The sequence below is a fragment of the Malaya genurostris genome, chromosome 1 (assembly GCF_030247185.1).
Source record: "Malaya genurostris strain Urasoe2022 chromosome 1, Malgen_1.1, whole genome shotgun sequence".
NCBI classification, from domain to species: domain Eukaryota; kingdom Metazoa; phylum Arthropoda; class Insecta; order Diptera; family Culicidae; genus Malaya; species Malaya genurostris.
The window spans coordinates 136,343,170-136,360,415 of NC_080570.1; the positions used below are offsets into that span (position 1 = coordinate 136,343,170).

The window sequence follows — 17,246 nt, forward strand, 5'->3', positions numbered from 1 at the left end:
CGGAATGCATTTCAAGAATTCACATCCGAGTTCAAGTTCCAGTTCTTGAGTCCCAGTCCCGATCCCTGAACCATAATTCTAAAATTTGTTTCTGAACCTAGATGTTGGAACTGAATTTTGAAAATGAATGCTGAGTTGGAATATTGGAACTGAATTCTGAGTCTAATTGCTGGACCGAAACTCTGGATCAAAGATTTAGCACAAAATACAGCTCCAGGGTGCTAAACCAAAATCCATACTCAGAATTTTAATCTAGTTCCAAAGCTAGACCTCAAAGTTTAGTTCTAAACATGAGTTTTAGAATTGAGCTCTTGGTCTCAAATTCAGAATTTAAATTTTGTAATCGATTTCAGCAACGAAGATTCTGGTTCAGATCCGAATCCAAGTTAAGAACTCAGTTTCAGTATTCAAATTCTAAATACAGGTTTCAGAATCAAGGTTCGCAATTCAGTTTCTGTTTCCGAATCCAGGTCAAGTATTATGGACCAGAATTCAGTTCAATTTTTAGAAATCTGTTCCAGAAACCAGATTAAGAGTTCAAATCCTGTTCGAGAACCCATCTCCAAAATTCTGTTTCGGAATTCGGTTTAATGATCAAGTTCCAGAGCTTGCTTAAAATTCAGCTCCCCATTTCAAGTCCAAATTCAGTTCTCAAAATCCATACTCAAATTCAAGTTCCAGATTTCTGCTTCAGATTTAGCATTCTAAAACAAAAATTGAATTTTTAATTAAGGAGCTTGATTTTGATAGTTTAATCAGTAACTGAATTTTGGAGTTGAATTCTGACATTTCATCCTGGACTTGGATTCCGAAACTGAAATTTGAATTTGAAAGTTGAATTTTAGATAAGAATCCTGCAGCTACATTAAAATTCCGCTCCTGCAGTCAGTTAAAAAAATCCGGTCCGGAATCAAGTTTCAGAATTCAGGTCTAAAATCCAGTTCACGAATTCAGTTCCAGTGTCCTGATGCACAATCCAGTTCCAGAATTTAGATCCAGAACTAGCTCCAGAGCATTAAATTTCTGCTACCGAAATACAGAACCATAAACTGGATCTGAATCCGAACCTGAACTTATCATATAACTAATCCAGTTCCGGATTCACATCCAGGAATTACTACAGTTTGGGCTCAGATCCAGTAATATGGTAAGATAAGGTCCAGCTCCTGAATCTTAACCTGCATTGCGATCTGTACACTGAGGTCTTTTTTACGCGTTTTTATTGTACGTGGTTTTTTACGCTGATTTCCGAAGTTGCGCGGTTTTTGTCATCATTACAACTTTCTTTAATATGAGGCGCCTTTTCAAAATTTACCCTGTACACGATTGGTAGAACTTAATCGTGAATATCTCTTGTAGTATTTAACGCAGCAACATATTTTTTTATCATCGGAAATATGGTCAGCAATAAGTGATAAAATTATCCGTAGTATGAGATAATCATACCTAACTCAAAACCAAAGCTTTCTAAAATGTTTTGTATGAACGAGCGGTAAGGTAAAATTCAGTGTCAAAATAAGGCGCGCAAAGTTCCAACCGCATGGATTTATAGAATCATCGTACAAAGCGTATCACGCAAAACCGGTACATAGAAATACGGAAAATTTTCACTAGTAAAACAGACACTAACTATGTACGGTGTTCTACTCATTTGTGCATGTTGTTTAAGATGGTCAATTTGGTCATTCAATTTTTAACAAAATTCTCTTATAATTGATTTTCTAGCCTGAGTTCTGTACTTAATTTTAGGTTTAGAATTTAGTTCAAATTTCGGTTTCAGAATTTACAGATTCAAAATTTAAAACTAAGACTCTGCTACTGAGTCCTAATTCTGGATTCTGGAACTAAATTGTTGGAGCTGGTTTCTCGATTAGATTTTTTAAACTAAATTTAGTTCCTTAAATTACAGTTCGGAATCCGAATCCAGAACTCTGACTCTGGAATAAAATATGAATTTCAGATCTGGATTCTACGACTAATTTTTAGATACAAACTGCAATGTGAGTTATTGATTTTGAACCAGAATTTATTTCATGAATTCAGTTTCATAATTTGATTCATGAATTTCAAGAAATCTAGTTCAGATTTCCGATCTGCTTCATGCTGGAACTAAATTTGGAACTTGAATTCTGGCACTAGAATTTGGAGCTTAATTAAGTTTCTTTATTCAAGTTCGGAATTAAACTTCAGAATTCAGTTCTAGAATTAAATACGGAGCCTGCACTCTGAAGTTAAGTTCAGTATCATAGTTTCAACACTAATTTCATGAAATGTTTTCTTGATTCGGATTCCGAACCTGAATTTTACAACCTGAATTCTGAGCCTGTCTGGAATTCAGTTCCAGTTCCCAGAATCCTGTTCCACAATTTAGATAGATGAATAAGGGATGGCAAAAAGTACTCAGCACTTGCAAACATGCGATAAATTCCACAAATCGGTTCTTTTCAGAACCAATGAAATATCCCTAAATGATTTATGCCAGTTTTATTCGTATTCACGTCCTTCAGTTATATCTGTTAGATTACTCACTCTCTTTTTTGCGAATTTTCAAAGTTAAAGGTTTTCTTGTTTTGTTCTAGGATTGCATGAAATGTCGAGATCTGGTGTTCTCCTGAAATTTTTTTATTAATTCAACTCCAACAATTTCAAATTTTCAATTTTTTTCAAAAAATATTTTTCGAGATTACATCACATCTCGACGTTTCCAAGACATTTGGCATCAAAAACTTGTTTTCGATCTTGGAAATCTCAAAAAAAAAAATTCAAAAAAATTCAAGCTACAACAGATTTTGAATTTTCATATATTTTTGAAGACATTTGACAACAAACATTTTTTTCTAAAGATTTGACGCGGATATCCAAGGTAACAAGTTTTTTTTTCCACGAGTATCTCTGGCGTAAAAAAAGACCTCAGTGTATCTGGACCAGTAATATGATAAGTTCCAGATGTATGATCGTTGACATCTTTCTCATACAGAAAGATCAGGTAAGATTTTTGAAAATCGTCTTTGAAAACCGACTGATAATAGTATTTATTTTCCGAACCGAAAGATAAAGGTGTTTTGCCATTTACTATCCAAAACGGCAAAAGTAAAGTTGCCTTTTATATGTTGCTTTTTATATACGAAGCTTTTTATATGCGAAGCTATGGAATCCTCATTCACAATGATTTCTTCACTGTGTGAATATTTTTCTCAATATCTTAATATCGGAATGGAGGTGTTTATGAACTGTTTCTAGAGTGCCCAAAGTCAGAGTTAGTTTATTGTAATACTGCAGTAACTTACTAGCGCCCCCTAGAGATAAAGTTTCCACTTTGTCTATTTTCAACCAACTTCTTGAAACATTGTTCGAAGACGGATCGTGCACGAAAGCTTATGGTTGCGTTTCGAACAAGATTGACGTTTAAATTGTGTATCGCTAGCGCAGAGGAGAGAAGAGATGCCAAAACAAGGAGCACGAATTTCTGGGCATGGGTATAGTCGATGCCTTTCATGAAGCACACCAGGGTTCAATTTCCAACCCTGAACCCGTTGGTTTCTGATATAGAATAATCTATTTTCTATCGTAAATTTGCGAAACCGCCATACGGTTGATGAGTTTTTAGCTAACATGTTATTTATAATGTAGAGCTTGATATCCCGAACGACTTTCAAGAAAACAAAATCGCTCTAAACTTTTAGTTTTTAAATTAGAGCCTTGTTTTTTTTTTTTTTTTAAATGAACTATTCAAGCTCACTAACTTCATCTGATAGATTGATTCTGAAATAATGTTTCCATCGTGTTTCGTCCAAGACGTCAGTTTGGACATTAAAGACTGTCCCAGAAAGTATGGACGCACTTTGATTTCGCTGTAAATAATTCACAAGTGTTAGATATTCAAATTTTATTTGATATACTGATAATATTAGACTACAACAACAGAATATTATTCTCAACATTTGCTACTTAGCCATTGTAGACTAGCTGTCGCACCTTCCTGCGAACGTTCCTCATTAAATTCCGTGCAGATTTCTTGGCGACAAGTTTTGACACTTTTTTCCTATCTTTTTCGAGCTGTTGAATGGTTTCGGCTGCCGAGACATGTTTCCTAAGATGTGCCTTCGTTAATGCCCAAAATTCCTCAATTGGTCGAAGTTGTGGGCAATCAATCAGTTAAAAAATTCTGGTTTGGCATCAAGTTTTAGAATTCAGTTCTGGAAATCAGTTCCAGTATCTTGATGCAGAATCCAGTTTCAAAATTTAGGTCTAAAATTCAGATCATGAATGGTGAAATGAGGTTAGTTTTGGTCCAGAACATTAAATTTCAGCTTGCGAATTCCAGAACCATAAACTCGATTCTGATCTAGAATCTTTGCATTTATGTGGATCCGAACCTGGACTTAGCATATAACTAGTGTAGTTCCGAATTCAGATCCAGATATTGTCACTTTCTACTTGCGACTGCATTCTCATATACGATGAGTTTTTCTCAATCTCTATATATCTAGTAAAACTTCGGAATAGGAGGTGTTTTCGAACTGCTCTTTATGTGCCCAGTGTCAGAGTTAATTTATCACAAAATTCTACTCTACAAAAAAACTGTTCGAAGACACTACTCTGTTAAACAATCCCAGTGAATTCGAAGATAGGACGGATCGTGCACGAAAACTTATGATTGCGTTTCGAACAAAATTGACATTTACATTGTGTATCACCGGCGGCAAGAAATGGTTGGAGCAGTGTTAAGATCGGACCGATGCGGCTCCACAAAATTCAATGTGGATTTTAGTTACATATGTAATCTGGAGCACCATGCTCACTAGAGATGGTCAGGTAGGCCATTTCTTAAACCCAAACCCGACTCGTACCCGTTGGTTTTGATGTAGGACTACGTATTTCTTTACTATGCTCATCTGGGTGCATTTTCAAAATTTCACAACACGAAAGTGTAACTAAATTACTCTGTTTGATGTCAATTTCCCTGTTTGAGTATTTTCTCTAATTTTTTCACGAAACGAGTGGAAGAAGGTAAGATTGTTATTAAGGTGGAATGTAGCGGAATGCGAAAATCGCGTTTTTGATCAATTATTCAAAAACTAGACCGATTTTCGAAAAAAGAAAAACACTTAAGTTTTCGAAATCAAATTTATCATAACTAAGTATTCTTAGAATTTTGAAATTTTGCTTTGCCGAGCCGTAATTGGTTTTTGAAATGTATAAACAGTTACTGTTCCGTCCACGGGGATGATTTTAGAACTGAAAAGTAATGTTTGTAGCAGAATTTCACAAAGAATCTGAAAATGCAACTCAAAATTATAAAATTTTAGCTAAAACAACCGAAAATTGAATAAAGTTTACATAAACTTTTCAGCATTTTTTTAATTGCTTGCGCGCTGCTGTTTCGTGTTGAGGTGGTGTGAGAAATGCACGGTGGGCACGGTGGCATTATATCGTGAGCAAAAATTACATATCAAATAATGACGCGAATTTATGCAGTATTGGGTTTTGTGTTGAAATAAAAACGAGTTGAATACAATAAAATGAGTATTGTAAGAAATCGTTTATTTTCTAAGTAGCTATCATCTATAATGCTAATAATGTCCGACTCTGTTGAGTTCAATGCATTGATGTTGCTGAAGCAATAATGCTAGGCTGTGTAATATCGTAAAACAGGTATTATTTTAGATTGTAGCAATTTTTATAGCAAAACTAAAACTTCAACATTGACAAGCTACTGAATGAAATGAATACAAGCCAAGTATTATCGTTCATTAACCTATGATACAAACAAAGTGATAAACATTGAGGGAAAACCTATTGGAATTCATTGGTTTTTCAATTATTATGAATACAATGAATCAACACTTGATTTTGCTTTCAAAAATAAAAAGGAAATAATAAGGAAAATACAATAAGGAACTACGAAATAACTTTATATTCAATTTCGTGCCCCAAATATGTGCTTGAGAAAAGATTCACTAAATAATTTTAACTGCATGGTATGATGAACTATTAGTTATAATTGGAATGTATTCCAATAATGTAATCTAAGAAATTATTAAACTATTGATGATTTCTGGCACCGGAGGCCAGAGGCTGTTTGGTCTTCGGATCGTTATCGTTGAAACAGACATATCTAGACTCATCATGCTATATAATTCCGAAAGTCGCTTTCGAAAAAAAAGTTAATGGTGATTACTTTTACGTAAATTCTATCTCATCGGCGGGAAGGGCCTGGTGAACGACTGGCAAAGATATCGAAAATACTTGAATATTCTATTATCTTCAACCGTTCTTTTGAAGGAGAATCCATGCTTGCTACTAAACTCAGGCATATATATGGTTAGCAAGTTAGTCAATACATATACATATAACCTCATGTTAATCATTCATAATTACTCATGATTTATAGCCCTAGTGTAAGAGTAATCACTAACAATAATGATTAAATTAGAATATATTCAAAGTGTGAAGAATTCAAGAATCCATTACGTCCAGTCTTTTTCACAAGCCAATATAACGAGAGGTTAGCCCACTGCGCTCAATCATTGAAAAAAGTTCTTGTTTCTATGTGTCCGTTTTTCTTGGTATGCTTTGTGCGACGGTTCGTTCAACTGAAGCGGATAAAATTTTGCGCGCATTTTATGACGCTACATTTCACCTTAATCCCATGTTCCTACGTAAACATTGTTTAAATTGTGAAAAATAGGTCCAAACACGAAACATCAAAATCAACCGAATCTTTAAATAGACTCTATCGCACATTTGCTAGCTTCAGTCTATGATAATCCATGAACGGTGACAAATCGAGTGCGCATACCGCCATCTACGTCAAGATAGTGGAACAACACCCGGCATTATTCAACTGGTGCTTCAATCAATGGCGAATATGAGGTTCCGTTCATCAAGCGTAGAAACACGTAGAAAAACAACACCTAGTTCTTCGGTAAGCATATCTGCTGTTGGACATTCGCAGTGTGAGTTTCGCTTCAAACAAGAACGATTGCGTCATCCAGCTGGTGGTCGTTTGCATTGAAAAAAAAAATTAAAACGAAAAGCGGACAACGATGGAAAACACCATTCAAAACCAGCCGTTCCTACCGGCTCTTAATCCAGCCGGCTCTTAATGTTACCTAAAGAACTATTAAGATTGCTTCTTTACAAATCCAAGGTAAAAATCACCAATTTAGTGCAAAAAATGTGTTTATTATCGTAGAGAATTCCATAATTTAGCTCTTCTGAATGCCAGAAATGAATCCCGTACAGCATTCTGCTAGTTTTGTTCACGCAAATATTGACTTATGACGGTTATATTTATGTAATGATTTTCTAGGACGAATGACTTTGACTGGTGCCCTTGGAATAAAAACGTAATCTGGACCACAAAAAATTTTGTTGTCTTAAAAAGGACCATTCCTAAAGCAGAGCCGCTCTAGTTCGTAGAATACAAACACAATCTTTGAAACGGAATGGTCCTTTTTAAGACAACAAAATCTTAAACGGTCAAACGGTATCAAATCAGTTAATATCTATACACAAGTTCTATGTGAATCTTGCGCCTCTGTCTCTGACATTACCTACTCCATGTTTTCAATATAGAATAATCTATTTTCTATCGTAAATTTGCGAGACCACTAGCACTTGACATCCCGTACGACTTTCAAGAAAACAAAATCGCTCCAAACTTTCAGTTTTTAAATTGGAGCCTTATTTTGTTATTTGAATTAACTATTCAAGCTCACTAACTTCATCTGATAGATTGATTCTGAAATAATGTTTTCATCGTGTTCTTCCGAGACGTCAGCTTGGACATTATACTTCGGTGTAATAACAAAAAGAAAGTGGTTCAACGTGAACTGCTACGCACTGAGGACTCAAAGATGAAACATAAATAAAATCAATGTTTCCACCGTTTGACAAACTTTGAGATTCTTGAAAACTTGTTCGAAGGCTGCATTTTATTCTGAACGCTGTAGTTTTCGTGATACTGTTAAGGAGTGTATCGAAAATAAGCTATCCACGAAATTTTCTTTCAAATTATGATAAAAAAAGGCGGGTGGGTAATGTCGGAGACATAACTGGATGTCGTGAATACGAAAACAACTGACATGTTTCTTAACACTTCCGAATATCAATTAGTTGATCAATTGTATGAATTATACAAGCATTCCCTTTTTGCATATTTTTCGCAAAAACAAAGAAGGCTCCACTTTTTGTTGAGAGACTTGTTTCTACCTGATTTCGTTTGTAGCTTTTTCACTAATGGGCGGTCCAAACGGCTATAAAAATAGCCGCATACAGAATTTTAATATTGATTATTTCATTTCGGATTTGCATAATTTATTGATAGAAACTATCAATATGCTGTAGGGATTCGTTTCTAGCATTCATAAGGGTCAAATTGCGTAATTCTCTTCAACATTAAACTTTGGAACATTTTTCGCAAGAAAACAAAGAAGGCTTCACTTGATCTCGATTACTGTGAATTTCACACAGCGAAACGTGCAAAAATCTAACCAAACTGTTCTTGATTTGCACTAAACTGAGGATATTTCCTTTCGATTTGCGAACAAAAAATCCTAATAGTTCTTTAGAAAACTTTTAGAGCCATTAGAAAAATTTTATCATAAAATTGTGATCATATTCCCGATGGCATGTAGCAAAAATTATCTTGATTCGTTAGATACAACAAGAGATATTCACGATCAAAAACTTATCACTCTCTCAGAGGGTAAATTTTGAAAAGGCATCCCATAGTAAAGTAAGTCGTATTCTCGACAAAACGATATTTTATTCAAACTAAAAATTGATCCTTTATTATACGAGGTTAAACTTGAGTATAATGAAAACCAGATGAAATTTAAGTTATTCCTTCACGAGTCCAGTTTCGGGTTGGAAGAACCGGGTTTTCTGCCTCATCCTGGTAGCTCATCCTAAGAATAATGTTCCCCAAACTTATTAATTATGTTTTCAACACTGGCATGATGAATTCCAAACCGCTTCACCAATTTTCGCATAGTAATACCCTTCTCACTTAGCCTTGTGTCCAGAACTTTAATTTCCACTTCCTTTTCAATACGCGACATTTTGAAAACGCAGAATTTCAACCGCACAAACAAGTAAAGAATCGAGAGCTGACAGCCAAACGCACAGCATGCTGCGATCTGAGCATTAAAAACCATCACAAATACATGCGTACCACACAAATGTATGTGGATAGCTTATTTTCGATACACTCCTTATGTTGGGTGAAACTTTTGGAATTTACTTTTGCATTTTTAAATTTCGACGATGCATAGATTTCATGACTACACTTCTATTCAGCAGATATTTGGCACAGAATTCTCTGCAATCCGTGCTAAAGGTGGAAACAATTACAACCATAAAGCCAAAGCCAGTTCATGGCTGCGTAAAAACGCCTTATAGTTTTATATCCAACTTACATCATTAACACATTCAAACTGCTTAAATTTTTTTTTTAAATATATTAATTTCAGATGAAATTTCCGAACTTATTAAATCATGCTATATCGTGAACCGTGAACCTACACAGCAAAAACCTGTTTTAATCCACCTAGTGGTGTAAAGATGCCTTTCTCATTTTCATTTTCTCCTGTGTACTTCAGCAGAAGTTTCCCCCAAATACTACAATTTAAAAAAGTGTAGCAAATAGTTTTGAAAATTTCTGTTGCATAATACTGCTACATTGATATACTACATTTGAATTTAAGTTAGTGAAAATATATTCAATGATGTGTGAGAAAGTGAAGTGAGCTACATTCTATTTCATTTAACTACTTACTTATTGATACTTCCGCAACCAAAAGCTGGATATCAGCACAGTGACATTCGATTCATTCAACCATACACTAATATGACCTACCAATTTATTTACGATTCTCTATGAAGATTTGAATTTTGGAGAAATATAAACTGATAGTCGGACTTGAATAAAATTCAGCAGATCTTTTATGGGGTTATCAATGGTTGGTTTATTTGGTTACATACTCTCATGGTCGGCAAACTAGAGAAATTAACTAGCAGATATGAAGAGGTAGCTTATGAAAAAAATATCTTGAAACTGCTATTTTTATACAAAGCACCCTACCTCCAGAAGCAGGGGTTTAAGCCGAATGAGAATTAGACGTATTTGGAAATTAGTTCAGCCATTACCGAGAAAAGTGAGTGACATTATTTTCACATTTTTGGTGCATAACACCATGTAATTTCGGAACAGGAAGTCGGATCCAAATGAAATTCAGAAATGGCCATGAGACCTCGAAAACAGAAAATTATTGCATTTGATGTTCAGTACGTCTAAATTTTTTTCACATTAATTGATAATCACTTTAGATTGTTACAATTCTTTTCTGGCTTCATGCTTGTTCAATTTGAACTACTGGTGAATCGAAGATTGAATCAAAAAATGAAACTAAGTTTTCGAATTGAAACAAATTTTAGTAAAACATTTGGCAGCCCTGGTCATAGGTTCAACGAAAACTTTCAACCGAAGCTTTCTCTCTCTATTCAGTATATGCATGAGTAAAAGTCATGCATTTATTCTCAGACAAACTTGTGTGCAAGAAACGGGAGAACACCGTTGATTTGCAATTTTCTCTCTGAAAGACAGAAGCTTTCAATCTGCACTGACTGTTTTATTAATGTTTGGCGTGTCACAATTATTTTCACCTGCTACAAATCAGCATAATATCAACCCCGCAAGGGACTTGTGATAGGCATTCTGTTTTCGGGAGAACACACTGCCACTTTTCGGCAGTAGTCGATTGCAGAAATCAAACACGCGCGCCCTTTGTGTCAAGGACCACCCACGCATTCTAATCTTGCTGCTGTCAGTGAGAGCAGACGAGTTCTGTTGAAGAAATAAGCAACTTTGTTGGTTTACTTTAGTGATGGGCAGAACCGTTCATTTAAAAAAACCCTTCAGCCACTGTAGCACTTCTCCTATGTAATGACTGAATGCCAAACAGGTCACAACTTGACAGGACCATTGTAAGGATTAATGTAGTGATGGGCAAAACCGTTCATTTTGAAAGAACCGTTCAGAACTAAACAGTTAAATCAAAAGAACTAGCGAAAGAACGAAAGAACTAGTTCTTTTTATTTAACTGTTAAGTTCTGAACGGTTCTTTCAAAATGAACGGTTTTGCCCATCACTACATTAATCCTTACAATGGTCCTGTCAAGCTGTGACCTGTTTGGCATTCAGTCACTACATAGGAGAAGTGCTACAGTGGCTGAACGGTTTTTTTAAATGAACGGTTCTGCCCATCACTAGTTTACTTGCTTCAACATCAATCAGGACCCACCCGTGTCGTGTGCAGATGTTGGTCCGAGAGAGAATAAAAACATCGTTGTATAAGTGTGTCTCAAAATATATTCATTCTACCTACCTATAGTTGGAAAAGAGGTTTTTTGATTTGTTCTAGAATGGAATTAAATGCTGAAAGTGTTTTAGTCTTTCCAACTAGAGAACTTATGAAACGGTACATTAGAAAGGCCAGCACGGAAAAGTGTAATATGAGAATGAGAATAAAATCGGAAGTGAACACACTTAGAAAATTTCGCAGAGTTCGGTAATTTTTTACTGAACTTTCAACAGCTGAACGTTCGGTAATCAGTTCGGTAATTAAATTGATTACCGATCGCTCGGTAATTGCTGAACTGCCAAACAACTATCGTAAACTGTAAACCAAATGGATCTTACTAATTGTTCGGTGATTTTTTGTTTGTTTGTTTTAATTTGGTTAAATTTCTGGATTTTCTGATTTCAAAAAACAACACAAATTCACAAAAACGAATGAACAAAATTACAACCTGTTGTGGTTATGGTTTCTATTCCACGAAAACAAGGGTCAAATGTTCCGGTTGACCGAAATTATGAGCGCCTTCCAAAACATTGCACAATCCGTCGAGTCCACCAGAAATTACCCTCGAACGATTTGTGTTGGCAGCAAGTGGACAAGCGATACAAAATTATTTTCTGCCTATAAGTAAACTTTTAATGGTTCTAATGTTTTAAAAACTTTATCAGCTGTACCTCAATCCATTCGATGAACTCTTCAATATTTTTTTCGTTGGTTAAAAAAAGACACTTACTGTAAATTTTAATAACTGTTTGACAGTTAGTTTCACGACAATCAGTTTTCACAGCAGTTCGGTTACTGGAAGATAATTTTACCATACGGAAAATTTGCATAATAATTGTAAAATAAAACTCATGTACCGAGATATCGGTCATTTCTATAGGTTACCGAAATTTCTTGTCAAAAATATTACCGAACAAATGAATTAAAGCTTAGTGTGTACCGCTAAATATTGGGAAACCTCTTTAACGATTGCCAAAACAGGCTAAAAACATTCATATCAAAAACCGAATAAAAACAATTGATCTGGTTCGTTTATTTTTGCACCTCCGGGTTTGACGTGAATACGTCTTACTTTACTATGCGACGTCTTTTCAAAATTCACCCGGTACAAAAATGGGCAGAACTTAATCGTGAATATCTCAATTTGTGATAACATTTTCAACAGTGTGAGATAACCATAAACTCAAAAACTAAGTTTTTTCAAACTTTTAGAAATATTCAGAAAAACTCATCCCGATTGCTAGCCTTTCTCGTACCCGATGGTAAACTTTGATCGAAAATTGTTAGTTTCTTTCAGTACGCTAGATGGGACTGGAAGTTTGTGGTGAGAACCTTAAACCAGCGCCAGCAAAAATAGACCTTTTGTGAGGTGTAGAGCCTCATTTGGATTGGATTGCCCACCTGATTCCTAAACTTAATTTAAGATTAGGAATTTGATTTCAGTATCAGAATTTAGTTCCAGATTACAGGTTCAAAAGTTAAAACTATGACTCTGAAACTGAATTCTAATTACATATTCTGGAACTAAGTTTTTGGAACTGGATTTTGGAACTAAATTTAAGTTTGGAATTCGTTTCCAGAATCCAATTTCAGAGTTCTTGAACAAAATTTCAGATCTGAACTCCAAACCAAAATATTTTCCAATTGCTAAATTCAGTTTCAGAGTACATTTCCAGAATTCAGAAAATGCGTGCATGCTGGAATTGAACTTGGAACTTTAGTTTTGGAACTACACGGAACCACCCGCGATCCCATTTCAACCAGAATATTAGTTGATTTTCTGAATTCGATTGGTTAAAATTTGGCACAACTAATCGATTGTTGTTTTAACTAAACTGTCATTTTTGTTTTTCGATTAGCAGAAACGATGGTTGAAACAACTAATTCAACTGTTTGAAAAAAAAATGCTGTCAATTAGTGAGGACACATACCTTTCAATTTCAACAAATATTTTAGTTGAAATAACTGGTGTTGTTATTGAAACAAAATTCTGTTAGTTGGAAAATAAATCGGTTTTATTTGTTTGTTTGTTTTGAGATCAGTAAAGATCTAAATTCTAAAAAAAAAATACTTCTGATTCGATCGGAAATAATTGATGTAGAAAAACGTTTTTAATCAGCAAAAGTGCCCGGAGGGGCGAATAAATTAGAGAAATTATTAAATTTACCTAAAATGATGCCTTCAAACGGTTGAACTAAAGTTATGCACTGATAATTTTAGTCAATTTATATGAGCTTGGGTGCATCAACCGCTTGGAATTGGAATTTTGCGACGGCAATTCAAACGTACCATTCAATCGCAGCGCGTTCTGTGTGTTTGAAACCCTTCGCTCCTGTTACTTTTATAAATTGAATTCATGTCAAAACGCGTTTTATTGCTAATGCATGAACATCATCATCGGTATCAAACAGCTGGAAGTAAAACAGTCTGCTGGAAGTAAATAGTGATCGAATTTGAAGCATAAAATTTTTGCGCATACCTGAAAGATTACGAGATGATCATTCAATAACATTTTATAATTTGTCACCAAATCTTTTTCATCTCAAACGAGGTTAACTTTATCACAACACCGCTGTTAGATAAACACTTGTCATCATAAGATTCTCAAATCGAATGAACACAATTTCACCAAACGCTTTAACCATCGATGTTGTTTTCATTGACATTTTGAAGCGACGCGAACAGATTTCAACTAGAAAAGTTGTTGATTTTGCATTGTAATTATTGCGATATCGCAATTTTATGATCGAAGGGTTCTCCGTGTATATTTTGGAACTGCACACCAAAAAAATTTGAATATTACAGGTGACTTAATTCCTCATACGATATAATTCATGAAGACCTAATTTGTCAAATGACGGAAAATTTCATTTGTAATGATTTATTGTTAGAATAGCTTGAATTTTACTGGTTTCGACTGTAACTTGCATTCTGCTAGCGGGTGCGACTGTATGAATTTAAATGCACCTTTTACTAACCAAGCAGATGTATGCTTCTATGGCTCAGTCGATTAACAGACGTACTTGAGATCCAATGACTCTCGGTTCAAGTCGCGGTGGTTGCTATCAGTATTTTTTTTATTCCAACGAATTTCATGTCATGGAGTTTTAGACACAATATTAAATGTTCTTCCACGTGAATTTGCGTGAACTGCGACGCTCCATTTATGTGCATCTTATAAGATGTAGAATCACAGGGATTTTTTTAGGTGTGTGAATTCAGGTTCGGAATTCAGTTTTATCATTTCTACCACAACTATAACATTGTTTGTTGCATTGTTTGATTCACATTTGTTCTGCGTTAATTGTGTGGTAGAATATATTTGTCGTCAATAACTCATACTTTAAGTATAGAAGGACCGTTACATTTCGGGAAGCGAAGCAGTAAAAGTTGCAAAATTCAAACAATTGATCAACTGACTAACGACCGTTGATATTCGGAAGTAACGAGCAATTATTGATATTCGGAAGTGTAAAAGAAGCATGTCAGATTTATTCTCATTCACGTCCTCCAGTTATATCTCTGACATTACCCACCTGCCTTTTTTCATAGATATCTAAAATGGTGACTGTGATTATTCTTTGAAAATTGTTGCGAAATGAATAAATATTTCCGGTACGGGTTTGAAGAATCGACGCTGGAAAACGATAATTGAATGCATTTCAAAATCCAAGATGGCGAGTTTCGGTTGATCGATATTTTTAAAATTCTACACAACACGGATATTTTTGGAACGGGTTTGGCGAGTATATGTCGAAAAACGTATTCTTAATCCACCTACTGGCGTGATAATGCCTTTCTCTTTTATCGAGACAATCTCATACATTTTTTGGCTTTATATTAAGATGATTTCTGGCACAAATTTGGGCTCATTTTTGGCACCAATTTACTCAGATTGATTCGAATCGTTCACAAAAACTTGCTTCACCGTTTATGTCACATATTCGGCTTCATTTCTTGAAGAAGCGCTTGTCCTTATGCAAAATTTGTGATAAATCGGATATGATAAAGGATGTCTCCCGACGGTTAAAGTTTGAAATTTTCGATCTTGAAAAATCAGTACATGAAATTTCCGAAATCGAATTTTTTAGCGTCAAAAGTCTTAAAATTGCATGAAACGTCGAGATTGAGTGTCATCTCGAAAAAAAGGAATTTGATGAAATCGACTTTCTGGGACTTTTACGATTTCTGAAATCGAATTTGTTTTTTGTTGTTGAATGTCTTAAAATTGCGTGAATTTTTTTCGAAATAACAGCAGATCTCCACGTATCGTACAATTCTAAGACATTTAACATATGAAAATGCCACTAAACCACGATGTTTCGGGTAATTCTAAAACATTAAGTCATACAGGGTCCGGCACTCGAAGTGTAACCAATTAAAAAGGCCATAAATTCAGTTTGGAAAATTACATTTATTTAATTCAAAGTACAAAATGTATAAAAATAATACAAAATTCAGAATCAATTCACTTTTGCTCGATATGACCACCTTTTGCCTTGACTATGGCCTTGAGACGGTCAAAAAACGAATCGCAAGCTGCCCGAATGTGACTTGCAGGTGTATTTTGGCCCACTCGCGGACAATAACTTTTTTCAGCGCCTCAAGACTGGTGTATCTTTTAGTTCGGACTTTGCTCTCCAAAATGGCCCAAAGAGAATAATCCATTGGATTCGCATCTGGTGAATTCGAGAGCCATTGTGTGGACGTGATGAAGTTCGGAACGTTGTTTTTCAGCCATTCTTGGTTCACTCGAGCTTTGTGAGACGGTGCCGAGTCCTGCTGAAACGTCCATGGTCTGCCACCGAAATGTTTGTCTGCCCACGGCTTCAAAGCAACCTCCAGAATACTTTCCCGATAATATGTCGCATTTACCTTGACGCCAGGCTCGAAGGTCTGAAGTTGGTTACACTTCGAGTGCCGGACCCTGTATACATAATTATATCTCCCGAACCGAGTATGCTTGACATAAATTGACTTTTGAATAAGCCTAAGTTTATCGAAATTCGTGTATCATCTTCGTGAGGTTTTAGCCAATGGGAAAAGTGCAGTTAGACGATTACGTCAATTATACCATTAAATCACCGGTACCAAAAGGGAGAGCGATTTGACCTTCGAAATTATTCGATGGCCCAATTCAAACAAGCCTAAGCGTGTTAAAATCGGTTTCAGCAATCGTTACGTCACTTATATTATCATATCTCTGGGACCAGGAGTCACAACCATTTGATATTCGAGCTAGATCAATGGTCCTACAGCTTAAGCTTGTTGAAACTTCTATGTATCGATCAATGTTCTATGTAACTCAATCGAAAAATTTCTGTTAAGGTATACATGTAATTAAATTAACTTAAACAGATTAGATTAGATGTCGTTTATTTTACCCCGGTTTTAACTATTTAGTCGTTCACCGAGAAACTTAAAAACATTTTTGATAGCAGCATTTTAGATTCAGGTCTGCTGGTATCTACTGTCGTGAAATGAGGCTAGAGCAGTCTCATTCACTTGCTAGATACCGTACTGTGTTCGAAGCAGAAATCTACGCGATTCTTTGCTCTTTGAGAGGGGTTGCCATTCCCGAAACACCAAATTCGATAAAATGTGCGTGTGCGTAGATTTCTGTACTACTATCAACTGCACTGATTTCGCCCGTTTTGACATAGAACTACGTCTTTGTTTGTTATTTAGAGGAGCGAATTCAAAATACGGAAAATAAAACAGTGGTCAGGTAGCATCAATTCGAGTAAATAAAACTATGTATTTGAGATTATGAGTAGTCAAAACTTCAATTAATAACGAACGTAATAATAATTATAATTTCGTATACATAAGATCACTTCCCAAGTAGCAATCCGCAACTAGTTCTGATACGACAAA

At 35.3% G+C, this 17,246-nt stretch overlaps 1 protein-coding gene across 1 annotated transcript in view; it reads right to left on the reverse strand.

Annotated features, from left to right (window-relative positions):
• LOC131425860 (low-density lipoprotein receptor-related protein 4) overlaps window positions 1-17,246 on the reverse strand; it is an 85,459-nt gene that overhangs the window by 33,106 nt on the left and 35,107 nt on the right. The gene's annotated exons all lie outside the window — the stretch shown is intronic.